Consider the following 14,919-nt stretch of genomic DNA (forward strand, 5'->3'; position numbering starts at 1 on the left):
AGAGTGCACTGGCACCACTGCGGATGCGGTGCAGTGAGTCCAGAGAGTGCACTGGCACCACTGGGGAAGCAGTGCAGTGAGTCCAGAGAGTGCACTGGCACCACTGGGGATGCAGTGCAGTGAGTCCAGAGAGTGCACTGGCACCACTGGGGATGCACTGCAGTGAGTCCTGAGAGTACACTGGCTCCACCGGGGATGCCCTGCAGTGAGTCCAGAGAGTGCATTGGCGATGCAGTGCAGTGAGTCCAGAGAGTGCACTGGCACCACTGGGGATGCAGCGCAGTGAGTCCAGAGAGTGCACTGGCACCAGTGGGGATGCACGGCAGTGAGTCCAGAGAGTGCACTGTCACTACTGGGGATGCAGTGCAGTGAGTCCAGAGAGTGCACTGGCACCACTGATAATGCACTTCAGTGAGTCCAGAGAGGGCACTGGCACCACTGGGGATGCACTGCAGTGAGTCCAGAGATTGCACTGGCACCACTGGGGATGCAGTTCAGTGAGTCCAGAGAGTGCACTGGCACCACTGGGGATGCAGTGCAGTGAGTCCAGAGAGTGCACTGGCACCACTGGGGATGCACTGCAGTGAGTCCAGAGAGCGCACTGGCACCACTGGGGATGCAGTGCAGTGAGTCCAGAGATTGCACTGGCACCACTGGGTATGCAGTGCTGTGACTCCAGAGAGCGCACTGGCACCACAGGGGATGCACTGCAGTGAGTCCAGAGAGTGCACTGGCACCAGTGGGGATGCAGTGCAGTGAGTCCAGAGAGTGCACTGGCACCACTGGGGATGCACTGCAGTGACTCGAAAGAGTGCACTGGCACCACTGGGGAAGCAGTGCAGTGAGTCCAGAGAGTGCACTGGCACCACTGGGGATGCACTGCAGTGAGTCCAGAGAGTGCACTGGCAATACTGGGGATGCAGTGCAGTGAGTCCAGAGAGTGCACTGGCACCACTGAGAATGCACTTCAGTGAGTCCACAGAGTGCACTGGCACCACTGGGGATGCACTGCAGTGAGTCCAGAGATTGCACTGGCACCACTGGGAATGCAGTACAGTGAGTCCACACAGTGCACTAGCACCACTGGGGATGCACTTCAGTGAGTCCAGAGAGTGCACTGGCACCACTGGGGATGCAGTGCAGTGAGTCCAGAGAGTGCACTGGCACCACTGGTGATGCACTGCTGTGAGTCCAGAGAGTGCTCTTGCACCACAGGGGATGCAGTGCAGTGACTCAAGAGAGTGCACTGGCAGCACTGGGGATGCAGTGCAGTGAGTCCAGAGAGTGCACTGGCACCACTGGGGATGCAGTGCAGTGAGTGCAGAGAGTGCACTGGCACCACTGGGGATGCAGTGCAGTGAGTCCAAGAGTGCACTGGCTCCACTGGGGATGCACTGCAGTGAGTCCAGAGAGTGCACTGGCACCACTGGGGATGCACTGCAGTGAGTCCAGAGAGTGTACTGGCACCACTGGGGATGCACTGAAGTGAGTCCAGAGAGTGCACTGGCACCACTGAGAATGCACTTCAGTGAGTCCAGAGAGTGCACTGGCACCACTGGGGATGCACTGCAGTGAGTCCACAGAGTGCACTAGCACTACTGGGGATGCAGTGCAGTGAGTCCAGAGAGTGCGCTGGAACCACTGGGGATGCAGTGCAGTGAGTCCAGAGAGTGCACTGGCACCACTGGGGATGCAGTGCAGTGACTCCAGAGAGTGCACTGGCACCACTGGGGATGCACTGCAGTGAGTCCAGTGAGTGCACTGGCACCACTGGTGATGCAGTGCAGTAAGTCCTGAGAGTGCACTGGCACCACTGGGGAAGCAGTGCAGTGAGTCCAGAGAGTGCAGTGGCACCACTGGGGATGCACTGCAGTGAGTCCAGAGAGTGCACTGGCAGCACTGGGGATGCAGTGCAGTGAGTCCAGAGAGTGCACTGGCACCACTGGGGATGCAATTCAGTGAGTCCAGAGAGTGCACTGGCACCAGTGGGGATGCAGTGCAGTGAGTCCAGAGAGTGCACTGGCACCACTGAGAATGCAGTGCTGTGACTCCAGAGAGCGCACAGGCACCACTGGGGATGCAGTGCAGTGAGTCCAGAGAGTGCACTGGCACCACTGGGGATGCACTGCAGTGAGCCCAGAGAGTGCACTGGCACCAGTGGGGATGCACTGCAATCAGTCCAGTGAGTGCACTGGCACCACTGGGGAAGCAGTGCAGTGAGTCCAGAGAGTGCACTGGCACCTCTGGGGATGCAGTTTAGTGAGTCCAGAGAGTGCACTGGCACCACTGGGGATGCAGTGCAGTGAGTCCAGTGAGTGTACTGGCACCACTGGGGATGCACTGCAGTGAGTCCAGAGAGTGCACTGGCATCACTGCGGATGCACTGCAGTGAGTCCAGAGAGTGCAGTGGCACCACTGGGGATGCACTGCAGTGAGTCCAGAGAGTGCACTGGCACCACTGGGGATGCAGTGCAGTGAGTCCAGAGAGTGCACTGGCACCACTGGAGATGCAGTGCAGTGAGTCCAGAGAGTGCACTGGCACCACTGGGGATGCGGTGCTGGGAGTCCAGAGAGTGCTTTGGCACCAGTGGGGATGCACTGCAGTTACTCCAGAGACTGCACTGGCACCACCGGGGATGCAGTGCAGTGAGTCCAGAGAGTGCACTGGCACCACTGGGGATGCAGTGCAGTGAGTCCAGAGATTGCACAGGCACCACTGGGGATGCAGTGCAGTGAGTCCAGAGAGCGCACTGGCACCACTCGGGATGCAGTGCAGTGAGTCCAGAGAGTGCACTGGCACCACTGGGGATGCACTGCAGTGAGCCCAGAGAGTGCACTGGCACCAGTGGGGATGCACTGCAGTGAGTCCAGAGAGCGCACTGGCACCACTGGGGATGCACTGCAGTGAGTCCAGACAGTGCCCTGGCACCACTGGGGATGCAGTTTAGTGAGTCCAGAGAGTGCACTGGCACCACTGGGGATGCAGTGCAGTGAGTCCAGTGAGTGTACTGGCACCACTGGGGATGCACTGCAGTGAGTCCAGAGAGTGCACTGGCACCACTGAGAATGCACTTCAATGAGTCCAGAGAGTGCACTGGCAGCACTGGGGATGCACTGCAGTGAGTCCAGAGAGTGCAGTGGCACCACTGGGGATGCACTGCAGTGAGTCCAGAGAGTGCTTTGGCACCAGTGGGGATGCACTGCAGTTACTCCAGAGACTGCACTGGCACCACTGGGGATGTAGTGCAGTGAGTGCAGAGAGTGCACTGGCACCAGTGGGGATGCAGTGCAGTGAGTCCAGAGAGTGCACTGGCACCACTGGGGATGCACTGCAGTGAGTCCAGAGAGTGCACTGTCACCACTGGGGATGCAGTACAGTGAGTCCACAGAGTGCACTGGCACCACTGGGGATGCAGTGCAGTGAGTCCAGAGAGTGCACTGGCACCACTGGGGATGCAGTGCAGTGAATCCAGTGAGTGCACTGGCACCACTGGGGATGCAGTGCAGTGAGTCCAGAGAGTGCACTGGCACCACTGGGGATGCAGTGCAGTGAGTCCAGAGAGTGCACTGGCACCACTGGGGATGCACTGCAGTGAGTCCAGAGAGTGCACTGTCACTACTGGGGATGCAGTGCAGTGAGTCCAGAGAGTGCACTGGCACCACTGGGGATGCAGTGCAGTGAGTCCTGAGAGTGCACTGGCACCACTGGGGATGCACTGCAGTGAGTCCAGAGATTGCACTGGCACCACTGGGGATGCAGTACAGTGAGTCCACACAGTGCACTAGCACCACTGGGGATGCAGTGCAGTGAGTCCAGAGAGTGCACTGGCACCACTGGGGATGCAGTGCATTGAGTCCAGAGAGTGCACTGGCACCACTGGGGATGCACTGCTGTGAGTCCAGAGAGTGCTCTTGCACCACTGGGGATGCAGTGCAGTGACTCAAGAGAGTGCACTGGCAGCACTGGGGATGCAGTGCAGTGAGTCCTGAGAGTACACTGGCTCCACCGGGGATGCCCTGCACTGAGTCCAGAGAGTGCACTGGCGATGCAGTGCAGTGAGTCCAGAGAGTGCACTGGCACCACTGGGGATGCAGCGCAGTGAGTCCAGAGAGTGCACTGGCCCCACTGGGGATGCAGTGCAGTGAGTCCAGAGAGTGCACTGTCACTACTGGGGATGCATTTCAGTGAGTCCAGAGAGTGCACTGGCACCACTGATAATGCACTTCAGTGAGTCCAGAGAGTGCACTGGCACCACTGGGGATGCACTGCAGTGAGTCCAGAGATTGCACTGGCAACACTGGGGATGCAGTTCAGTGAGTCCAGAGAGTGCACTGGCACCACTGGGGATGCAGTGCAGTGAGTCCAGAGAGTGCACTGGCACCACTGAGAGTGCACTGCAGTGTGTCCAGAGAGCGCACTGGCACCACTGGGGATGCAGTGCAGTGAGTCCAGAGATTGCACTGGCACCACTGGGGATGCAGTGCTGTGACTCCAGAGAGCGCACTGGCACCACTGCGGATGCACTGCAGTGAGTCCAGAGAGTGCACTGGCACCACTGGGGATGCACTGCAGTGAGTCCAGAGAGTGCACTGGCACCACTGGGGATGCACTGCAGTGACTCGAAAGAGTGCACTGGCACCACTGGGGATGCACTGCAGTGAGTCCAGAGAGTGCACTGGCAATACTGGGGATGCAGTGCAGTGAGTCCAGAGAGTGCACTGGCACCACTGAGAATGCACTTCAGTGAGTCCAGAGAGTGCACTGGCACCACTGGGGATGCACTGCAGTGAGTCCAGAGATTGCACTGGCACCACTGAGAATGCAGTGCTGTGACTCCAGAGAGCGCACAGGCACCACTGGGGATGCAGTGCAGTGAGTCCAGAGAGTGCACTGGCACCACTGGGGATGCACTGCAGTGAGCCCAGAGAGTGCACTGGCACCAGTGGGGATGCACTGCAGTCAGTCCAGTGAGTGCACTGGCACCACTGGGGATGCACTGCAGTGAGTCCAGAGAGTGCACTGGCAATACTGGGGATGCAGTGCAGTGAGTCCAGAGAGTGAACTGGCACCACTGAGAATGCACTTCAGTGAGTCCAGAGAGTGCACTGGCACCACTGGGGATGCACTGCAGTGAGTCCAGAGATTGCACTGGCACCACTGGGGATGCAGTACAGTGAGTCCACACAGTGCACTAGCACCACTGGGGATGCAGTGCAGTGAGTCCAGAGAGTGCACTGGCACCACTGGGGATGCAGTGCAGTGAGTCCAGAGAGTGCTCTGGCACCACTGGGGATGCAGTGCAGTGAGTCCAGAGAGTGCAATGGCACCACTGCGGATGCACTGCAGTGAGTCCAGAGAGTGCACTGGCTCCACTGGGGATGCACTGCAGTGAGTCCAGAGAGTGCACTGGCACCACTGGGGATGCACTGCAGTGAGTCCAGAGAGTGTACTGGCACCACTGGGGATGCACTGAAGTGAGTCCAGAGAGTGCACTGGCACCACTGAGAATGCACTTCAGTGAGTCCAGAGAGTGCACTGGCACCACTGGGGATGCACTGCAGTGAGTCCACAGAGTGCACTAGCACTACTGGGGATGCAGTGCAGTGAGTCCAGAGAGTGCGCTGGAACCACTGGGGATGCAGTGCAGTGAGTCCAGAGAGTGCACAGGCACCACTGGGGATGCAGTGCAGTGACTCCAGAGAGTGCACTGGCACCACTGGGGATGCACTGCAGTGAGTCCAGTGAGTGCACTGGCACCACTGGGGATGCAGTGCAGTGAGTCCAGAGAGTGCACTGGCACCACTGGTGATGCAGTACAGTGAGTCCAGTGAATGCACTGGAACCACTGGGGATGCAGTGCAGTGAGTCCAGAGAGTGCACTGGCAGCACTGGTGATGCAGTACAGTGAGTCCAGTGAGTGCACTGGCACCACTGGGCATGCAGTGCAGTGAGTCCAGAGAGTGCACTGGCACCACTGGGGATGCAGTGTAGTGAGTCCAGAGAGTGCACTGGCACCAACGATGATGCAGTACAGTGAGTCCAGAGAGTGCAATGGCACCACTGGGGATGTAGTGCAGTGACTCAAGAGAGTGCACTGGCACCACTGGGGATGCAGTGCAGTGAGTCCAGAGAGTACCCTGGCACCACTGGGGATGCAGTGCAGTGAGTCCAGCGAGTGCACTGGCACCACTTGGGATGCAGTGCTGTGACTCCAGAGAGCGCACTGGCACCACTGGGGATGCAGTGCAGTGAGTGCAGAGAGTGCACTGGCACCACTGGGGATGCACTTCAGTGAGTTCAGAGAGTGCACTGGCACCACTGGGGATGGGTTTCAAGCCAACTGCATTAACCGCTCATGCTTCTTTCTTATGAGACGTTAGTAAACCAATTACATAGCCTTGTCAAGACTAAATCACAGGTAAAAATCCTGTACATCTCATGCGGCCAACCACTCCCAACTAGGATTCCAAGAACCAGGAGGTTCGGTGAAAATAGGGCTAGTGCTATTAGAGGGGTGATTATTAGGGTAAGCCCTAAGCTGTCTTTAATGGAGAAGTATGGGTGGAATGGGATTTTGTCGCAGTCTGATACGATTCCTAGTGGGTTATTTGAGCCTGATTCGTGTAGGAAGGTTAGGTGGACTAGGGTGATTCCTGCAATTAGGAAGGGCAGTAGGAAGTGGATGGCGAAGAATCGGGTTAAGGTTGGATTGTCTACTGAGAATCCTCCTCAGGCTCATTCTACTAGAGTTTGCCCAATGTACGGGATGGCTGAGAATAGGTTGGTGATTTCGGTGGCCCCTCAGAATGACATTTGTCCTCATGGTAGGACATACCCTTCGAAGGCAGTTGCTATTAGGGTGAGTAGGAGGATTACTCCTGTGTTTCAGGTTTCTTTGTATAGGTAGGAGCCGTAGTAGAGGCCTCGTCTGATGTGTAAGTAGATGCAGATAAAGAAGAGCGAAGCACCGTTGGCGTGGAGGTTGCGGATGAGCCATCCGTACTGGACGTCTCGGCATGTGTGAGCTACTGAGGAGAAGGCGAGTGAAGTGTCTGCGGTGTAGTGTATGGCTAGTAGCAGGCCTGTTAGGGTTTGTGTGGCTAAGCAGATGGCTAGAAGGGAGCCGAAGTTTCATCAGGCAGAGATGTTGGAGGGGGCGGGTAGGTCGATTAGGGAGTTGTTGATTATTTTTAGTAGGGGATGGGATTTGCGGATGTTAGGGGCCATTAGTGAGTCTGTGTGTTATTAGGATTATTACCAGGATGGAGAGGGCGAAGGATCCTAGGTAGGCCTTAATTAGCCCTGTGTGTATTGAGGTTGCGGCTTTGCTTGCGGCTACTTGTAGTTCAGCAAGGCCCTCTGGCCCTATTTTTTTGAGTCAGGAGAGGTCGATCAAGTGTAGGGCAATGTTTTGTCCCTTTTCTAGTAGGTTTTTGGAGAAGAATCGGTGTACTAGGGGGTTGAAGTACCCTAATGCAGAGGAGAAGTTTATGAGGGGGTTTGGTTTGGGGTGAGTGAGGGTGTGTGTTATGTTCGATAGTTCTAGGGCTAGGATGATTCCTAGGATTGTTATGAGGATGGCAGCGGTTTTGGTGATAAGGGGTATGGTTATTGGGGGGGTTTTGGTTGGTGTGATGAAAGAGGTAATGATTATTCCTGCTGTAATGCTGCCTAGGGCGAGTCGGGTTAGGGGGGCGGTGATTAGTGGGTTGTTTTCGTTTATTGATACTATTGGGGGGATTCGGGTTTGTCCAGCTTGGACTAGGATGGTTATGCGGATGCTGTAGGTTGCGGTGAATGCTGTGGCTATAAGGGTTAGGAGTAGGGCTCAAGTATTTAGGTATGATGTGTTTAAGCTTTCGATGATGAGGTCTTTTGAGTAGAATCCGGCTAGGAATGGGGTTCCTATCAGCGCCAGGTTTCCGATGGTTAGGCAGGAAGTAGTGACTGGGAGTATTTTCTGTAGGCCTCCTATCTTTCGGATATCTTGTTCTCCGTTTAGGTTGTGGATGATAGACCCTGAGCATAGGAATAGTATGGCTTTAAAGAAGGCATGGGTTGAGATGTGTAGGAAGGCTAGTTGTGGGAGGTTTAGTCCGATAGTGACTATTATTAGTCCTAGTTGGCTGGATGTTGAGAAAGCAATGATTTTTTTGATGTCATTTTGGGTTAGGGCGCATGTGGCAGCGAATAGGGTTGATAGAGCACCTAGGCATAGGCAGGCAGTTAGGGCTGTCTGGTTGGTGGCTAGCAGGGGGTGCATGCGGATGAGCAGGAAGATTCCGGCTACTACTATGGTACTGGAGTGCAGTAGGGCTGATACTGGGGTGGGGCCTTCTATTGCTGCGGGCAGTCATGGGTGGAGTCCAAATTGGGCGGATTTTCCTGCGGCTGCGAGGATTAATCCTATGAGGGGGAGGATTGGGGTTTGGTGGGGGTGTACGGCTTGTTGGATCTCTCAGGTGTTGAATGTTGAAGCTAGTCATGCTATGCTCAGGATCAGTCCGATGTCTCCGATTCGGTTGTAGATTACGGCTCGTAGGGCGGCGGTGTTGGCATCTGCTCGGCCTTGTCATCAGCCGATGAGAAGGAAGGACATGATTCCTACTCCTTCCCAGCCTACGAATAGGAGGAATATGTTGTTTGCGGTTGTTAGGAGGAGTATGGCGACTAGGAATGTCAGTAGGTAGGTGAAAAATTTTGTTACGTATGGCTCTGAGGCCATGTATCATATGGCGAATTGTAGGATTGATCATGTTACAAATAGGGCGATTGGAAGAAATGTTATTGAGTATTGGTCTATTTTTAGGCTCAGGGGGATTTTAAAGTTTATAATGAATTTTCACTCCCAGTGGCAGGTGACAGATTCTACTCCCGAGTAGATGAATGCGGTTGTAGGGGCTAGGCTAATTAGGAATGCGGTTTTAACAGCGCGGGTGGTGGCTTGTGGGGTGTTTTTAAAGTTTTTAAATAGAAATGGCAGGATGATTGGGGTTAGGAGGATTGTCAGCGTGAGTAGTGTGAGGGAGTTGATTAGTAGTGTGGGGTTCACTACTTTTACTTGGATTTGCACCAAGATGGGTGGTTCCTAAGACCAGTGGATTGCTGTTATCCTTTAAAAGTAAGGGGGCTGAGGTTTTAGGCTCAGATGTAAGAGTTAGCAGCTCTTGTTGGTTAAACCCTCCCCTCGGCAGGTAAGAAGGTTTGAACTTCTATTCTTAGAATCACAGTCTAATGTTTGGTTTAAACTATACTTGCATGAGGGGATTCCGGAGATCAGTTCGGGTTTGAGGATTAGGAGGAATATTGGGATAATGTGGAGTGTTATGAGCAGGTGTTCTCGCGTGGTTGAGTTTTGCATAGATGTGATGTGGGAGGGGATTGAGCCTCGTTGGGTCATTAGTAGTATGAATAAGGTGTAGGAGGCGGTTAGTAGGGTTGCGATTCCTGTTAGGATGATCGTGAAGGCAGATCAGTTGAATAAGGTGATTATAATGGTTAGCTCTGCTATGAGGTTTGTTGTTGGGGGTAAGGCTATGTTTGTTAGATTGGCCAGCAATCATCAGGTAGCTATGAGTGGTAGGAGAGGTTGTAGGCCTCGTGTGAGTAGTAGAATTCGGCTGTGCGTACGTTCATAGTTTGTGTTGGCTAGGCAGAATAGTATGGAGGAAGTTAGTCCATGGGAAATTATTAGGATCATTGCCCCTGAGAATGATCAGTGGGTTTGGATTATTCCTGCGGCGATAACTAGGCCTATGTGGCTAACGGATGAATAAGCGATTAGTGATTTTAGGTCTGTCTGTCGTAGGCAGATTGAGCTAGTCATTAGGGCGCCTCATAGGGCCAGGGTTAGGAAGGGGTAGTGCAGGAGGTTGGACAGTGGGCCCATAAATAGAGTGACTCGTATAATTCCGTATCCTCCTAGCTTTAGTAGTAGGGCGGCGAGGAGTATTGAGCCTGCGATGGGTGCTTCTACGTGGGCTTTTGGCAGTCAGAGGTGTAGGCCGTATAGTGGGGCTTTTACTATGAATGCTATGAGCAGTGCTAGACCTGATAGTATTCCTGTCCATGAGGTGGATAGGGTTGGGTGGGTTAGTTGTAGGGTTGGCAGGTGCAGGGTGCCAATTTTCACGTATAGGTGTATGATTGTGATTAGCAGGGGTAGAGAGCTTACTAGCGTGTAGAATAGCAGGTAGATGCCAGCGCTTAGGCGTTCTGGTTGGTTCCCCCATCGGGTGATTAAGATTAGGGTGGGAATGAGGGTTGCTTCAAATGAGATGTAAAATAGTGCTAGTTCTGTGGTGGAAAAGGCTAGTAGGATGAATGGCTGGACTGCGACTAAGGTTGAGATAAAGATTCGTTTGCGTTGTAGGGGTTCTTGTTGCAGGTGGTTTTGGCTTGCTATGATTATGAGTGGGAGTAGTCAGCAGGATAGTACTAGGAGGGGGGATGAGATTTGGTCAATTCCTGTTCAGTTGGATAAAAATTTGTAGGGGTAGTAGGTTGGGATTAATCACTGTAGGCTTAGGGCAGCGATTAGGAGGCTGTATAAGGTGGTGTTAGTCCATAGAAATTTTGGTGGAGACAGCAGGGCTGTTGGAAGAAGTATGATTGTGGGTAGGATGATTTTTAGCATTGCAGGAGGTTTAGGTTGTGTAGATGGTCGGAGCCATGTGTGCGGGTGGAGGCTACTAGGATGGCCAGGCCTGTGCCCGCCTCACACGCTGAGAAGGTTAGCATGAGAATTGGTACCATGGTGAATGAGGAGACTTGGTTTTCGATGGATCATATTGATAGGCCTACGAATATCGATAATATTATGCTTTCAAGGCATAGTAGGGCGGATACTAGGTGGGTTCGGTGGAAGGCTAGTCCTAGTCCGCTGAAAATGAAGGCTGAGTAGAAGCTTAAATGTAGGGGCGACATAAGAAAGTTACAGGGTTGGCTGTAATCTGCTGGGTCGAAACCAGCTATCTTTTTGGTTAGACTAACTTTCTGTTATTCTGCTCATTCTAGGCCCCCTTGAATTCACTCGTAGGCCAGTCCGAGTGTTAGGAGAAGGAGGATCACTACAGTTCAGGTGAGGGTCATTAGGGGGGATTGGAGTTGGACGGCTCATGGCAGGGGGAGTAGGAGGGCGATTTCTAGGTCGAATAGGACGAACAGGATGGCTACTGAGGAAGAATCGGACTGAGACTGGTAATCGAGCAGATCCAAGTGGGTCGAATCCACATTCGTACGGTGAGAGTTTCTCTGAGTCGGGGTTTATTTGGGCGAGTCAGAAGTTTAATGCGGTTAGGGCGGCGCTTAGGATTGATGATAGGGCGAATATGAACATGAGTGCGTTCATTGCTCTCCTCTGGGTTTATACCAGATTCTAGAGATTGGAAGTCAATTGTAATTAATATACTAGAAGAGCAAGATCCTCATCAGTAGATGGTTATGTAGAGGAATAGTCAGATGACGTCTACGAAGTGTCAGTATCAGGCTGCTGCCTCGAATCCGAAGTGGTGGTCTGATGTAAAGTGGAACTTGATCAGTCGGAAGAGGCAGACGGTCAGGAAGGAGGATCCGATGATTACGTGGAGTCCGTGGAATCCAGTGGCAACGAAGAAGGTAGATCCGTAGACGCTATCGGCGATTGAGAATGGGGCTTCGTGGTATTCTATTGCTTGTAGGGCTGTGAAGTAGAATCCCAGGAGGATCGTTAGGGTTAGGGCGTGGATGGCGTGTTTTCGGTTTCCTTCTGTGATGCTGTGATGGGCTCACGTTACGGTAACGCCTGAGGCTAGTAGGATGGCTGTGTTTAGTAGGGGGACTTCTATCGGGTTGAGTGGTTTAATTCCTGTTGGGGGTCATTGGCCTCCTAGTTCTGGGGTTGGGGCCAGGCTCGAGTGGAAGAACGCTCAGAAGAACCCTAAGAAGAAGAATGCTTCGGATGTGATGAAAAGGATTATGCCGTATCGTAGGCCTTTTTGGACTGTGGGAGTGTGATGGCCTTGGAAGGTGCTTTCTCGTACAATGTCTCGTCATCATTGGAGTATTACTAGGAGTATTGAGATGAGGCCTAGGGTTAGTAGTATGGATGAGTTGTAGTGGAATCACATGATTAATCCTGAGGTTGTGAGTAGGGCGGCGGCTGCCCCGAAGATTGGTCAAGGGCTTGGGTCAACTATGTGGTATGAGTGTGCTTGGTGTGCCATTAGATGTTTTCTTGTAAGTATAGGCTTAGAAGGAGCACGAAGACGTAGGCCTGGATTATGGCTACTGCTACTTCTAGGATGGTTAGGAGTAGTAGGATGATTATTGTTAGGATGGATACTGCAGGAAGGGTGGGTATTAATGCAATGGAGGCTGTAGAGATGAGTTGGATGAGTAAGTGTCCTGCTGTAAGGTTGGCTGTAAGGCGGACTCCGAGGGCTAGGGGGCGGATTAGTAGGCTGGTTGTTTCGATCAGGATTAGTGCGGGGATTAGGGGTGTAGGGGTACCTTCGGGTAATAGGTGGGCTAAAGAGGCTGATGGTTGGTTTCGTAGGCCTGTTAGTAGTGTGGCGAGCCATAGTGGGAAGGCTAGGGCTATGTTCATAGATAGTTGGGTGGTTGGGGTGAATGTATATGGAAGGAGGCCTAGAAGAATAGAATTTACATCCCTAATAATAATCATACTTCTTACAATCAACCTTCTAGGCCTCCTTCCATATACATGCACCCCAACCACCCAACTATCTATGAACATAGCCCTAGCCTTCCCACTATGGCTCGCCACACTACTAACAGGCCTACGAAACCAACCATCAGCCTCTTTAGCCCACCTATTACCCGAAGGTACCCCTACACCCCTAATCCCCGCACTAATCCTGATCGAAACAACCAGCCTACTAATCCGCCCCCTAGCCCTCGGAGTCCGCCTTACAGCCAACCTTACAGCAGGACACTTACTCATCCAACTCATCTCTACAGCCTCCATTGCATTAATACCCACCCTTCCTGCAGTATCCATCCTAACAATAATCATCCTACTACTCCTAACCATCCTAGAAGTAGCAGTAGCCATAATCCAGGCCTACGTCTTCGTGCTCCTTCTAAGCCTATACTTACAAGAAAACATCTAATGGCACACCAAGCACACTCATACCACATAGTTGACCCAAGCCCTTGACCAATCTTCGGGGCAGCCGCCGCCCTACTCACAACCTCAGGATTAATCATGTGATTCCACTACAACTCATCCATACTACTAACCCTAGGCCTCATCTCAATACTCCTAGTAATACTCCAATGATGACGAGACATTGTACGAGAAAGCACCTTCCAAGGCCATCACACTCCCACAGTCCAAAAAGGCCTACGATACGGCATAATCCTTTTCATCACATCCGAAGCATTCTTCTTCTTAGGGTTCTTCTGAGCGTTCTTCCACTCGAGCCTGGCCCCAACCCCAGAACTAGGAGGCCAATGACCCCCAACAGGAATTAAACCACTCAACCCGATAGAAGTCCCCCTACTAAACACAGCCATCCTACTAGCCTCAGGCGTTACCGTAACGTGAGCCCATCACAGCATCACAGAAGGAAACCGAAAACACGCCATCCACGCCCTAACCCTAACGATCCTCCTGGGATTCTACTTCACAGCCCTACAAGCAATAGAATACCACGAAGCCCCATTCTCAATCGCCGATAGCGTCTACGGATCTACCTTCTTCGTTGCCACTGGATTCCACGGACTCCACGTAATCATCGGATCCTCCTTCCTGACCGTCTGCTTCTTCCGACTGATCAAGTTCCACTTTACATCAGACCACCACTTCGGATTCGAGGCAGCAGCCTGATACTGACACTTCGTAGACGTCATCTGACTATTCCTCTACATAACCATCTACTGATGAGGATCTTGCTCTTCTAGTATATTAATTACAATTGACTTCCAATCTCTAGAATCTGGTATAAACCCAGAGGAGAGCAATGAACGCACTCATGTTCATATTCGCCCTATCATCAATCCTAAGCGCCGCCCTAACCGCATTAAACTTCTGACTCGCCCAAATAAACCCCGACTCAGAGAAACTCTCACCGTACGAATGTGGATTCGACCCACTTGGATCTGCTCGATTACCAGTCTCAGTCCGATTCTTCCTCAGTAGCCATCCTGTTCGTCCTATTCGACCTAGAAATCGCCCTCCTACTCCCCCTGCCATGAGCCGTCCAACTCCAATCCCCCCTAATGACCCTCACCTGAACTGTAGTGATCCTCCTTCTCCTAACACTCGGACTGGCCTACGAGTGAATTCAAGGGGGCCTAGAATGAGCAGAATAACAGAAAGTTAGTCTAACCAAAAAGATAGCTGGTTTCGACCCAGCAGATTACAGCCAACCCTGTAACTTTCTTATGTCGCCCCTACATTTAAGCTTCTACTCAGCCTTCATTTTCAGCGGACTAGGACTAGCCTTCCACCGAACCCACCTAGTATCCGCCCTACTATGCCTTGAAAGCATAATATTATCGATATTCGTAGGCCTATCAATATGATCCATCGAAAACCAAGTCTCCTCATTCACCATGGTACCAATTCTCATGCTAACCTTCTCAGCGTGTGAGGCGGGCACAGGCCTGGCCATCCTAGTAGCCTCCACCCGCACACATGGCTCCGACCATCTACACAACCTAAACCTCCTGCAATGCTAAAAATCATCCTACCCACAATCATACTTCTTCCAACAGCCCTGCTGTCTCCACCAAAATTTCTATGGACTAACACCACCTTATACAGCCTCCTAATCGCTGCCCTAAGCCTACAGTGATTAATCCCAACCTACTACCCCTACAAATTTTTATCCAACTGAACAGGAATTGACCAAATCTCATCCCCCCTCCTAGTACTATCCTGCTGACTACTCCCACTCATAATCATAGCAAGC

The 14,919-nt window shown here is 52.5% G+C and overlaps 1 long non-coding RNA gene across 4 annotated transcripts in view; it reads left to right on the plus strand.

Moving 5' to 3' along the window:
• Window positions 1-14,919, plus strand: part of LOC308187504 — a 535,540-nt gene that overhangs the window by 82,533 nt on the left and 438,088 nt on the right. For all 4 annotated transcript variants that reach the window (XR_013944735.1, XR_013944736.1, XR_013944737.1 and 1 more), the window contains exon 2: window positions 6,482-12,395. This is a non-coding gene — a long non-coding RNA (uncharacterized lncRNA). The remainder of the gene's footprint in view (window positions 1-6,481; window positions 12,396-14,919) is intronic.

The sequence above is a fragment of the Anser brachyrhynchus genome, assembly GCF_964034855.1.
Source record: "Anser brachyrhynchus genome assembly, chromosome: 1".
In the NCBI taxonomy this organism is placed as follows: Eukaryota; Metazoa; Chordata; class Aves; order Anseriformes; family Anatidae; genus Anser; species Anser brachyrhynchus.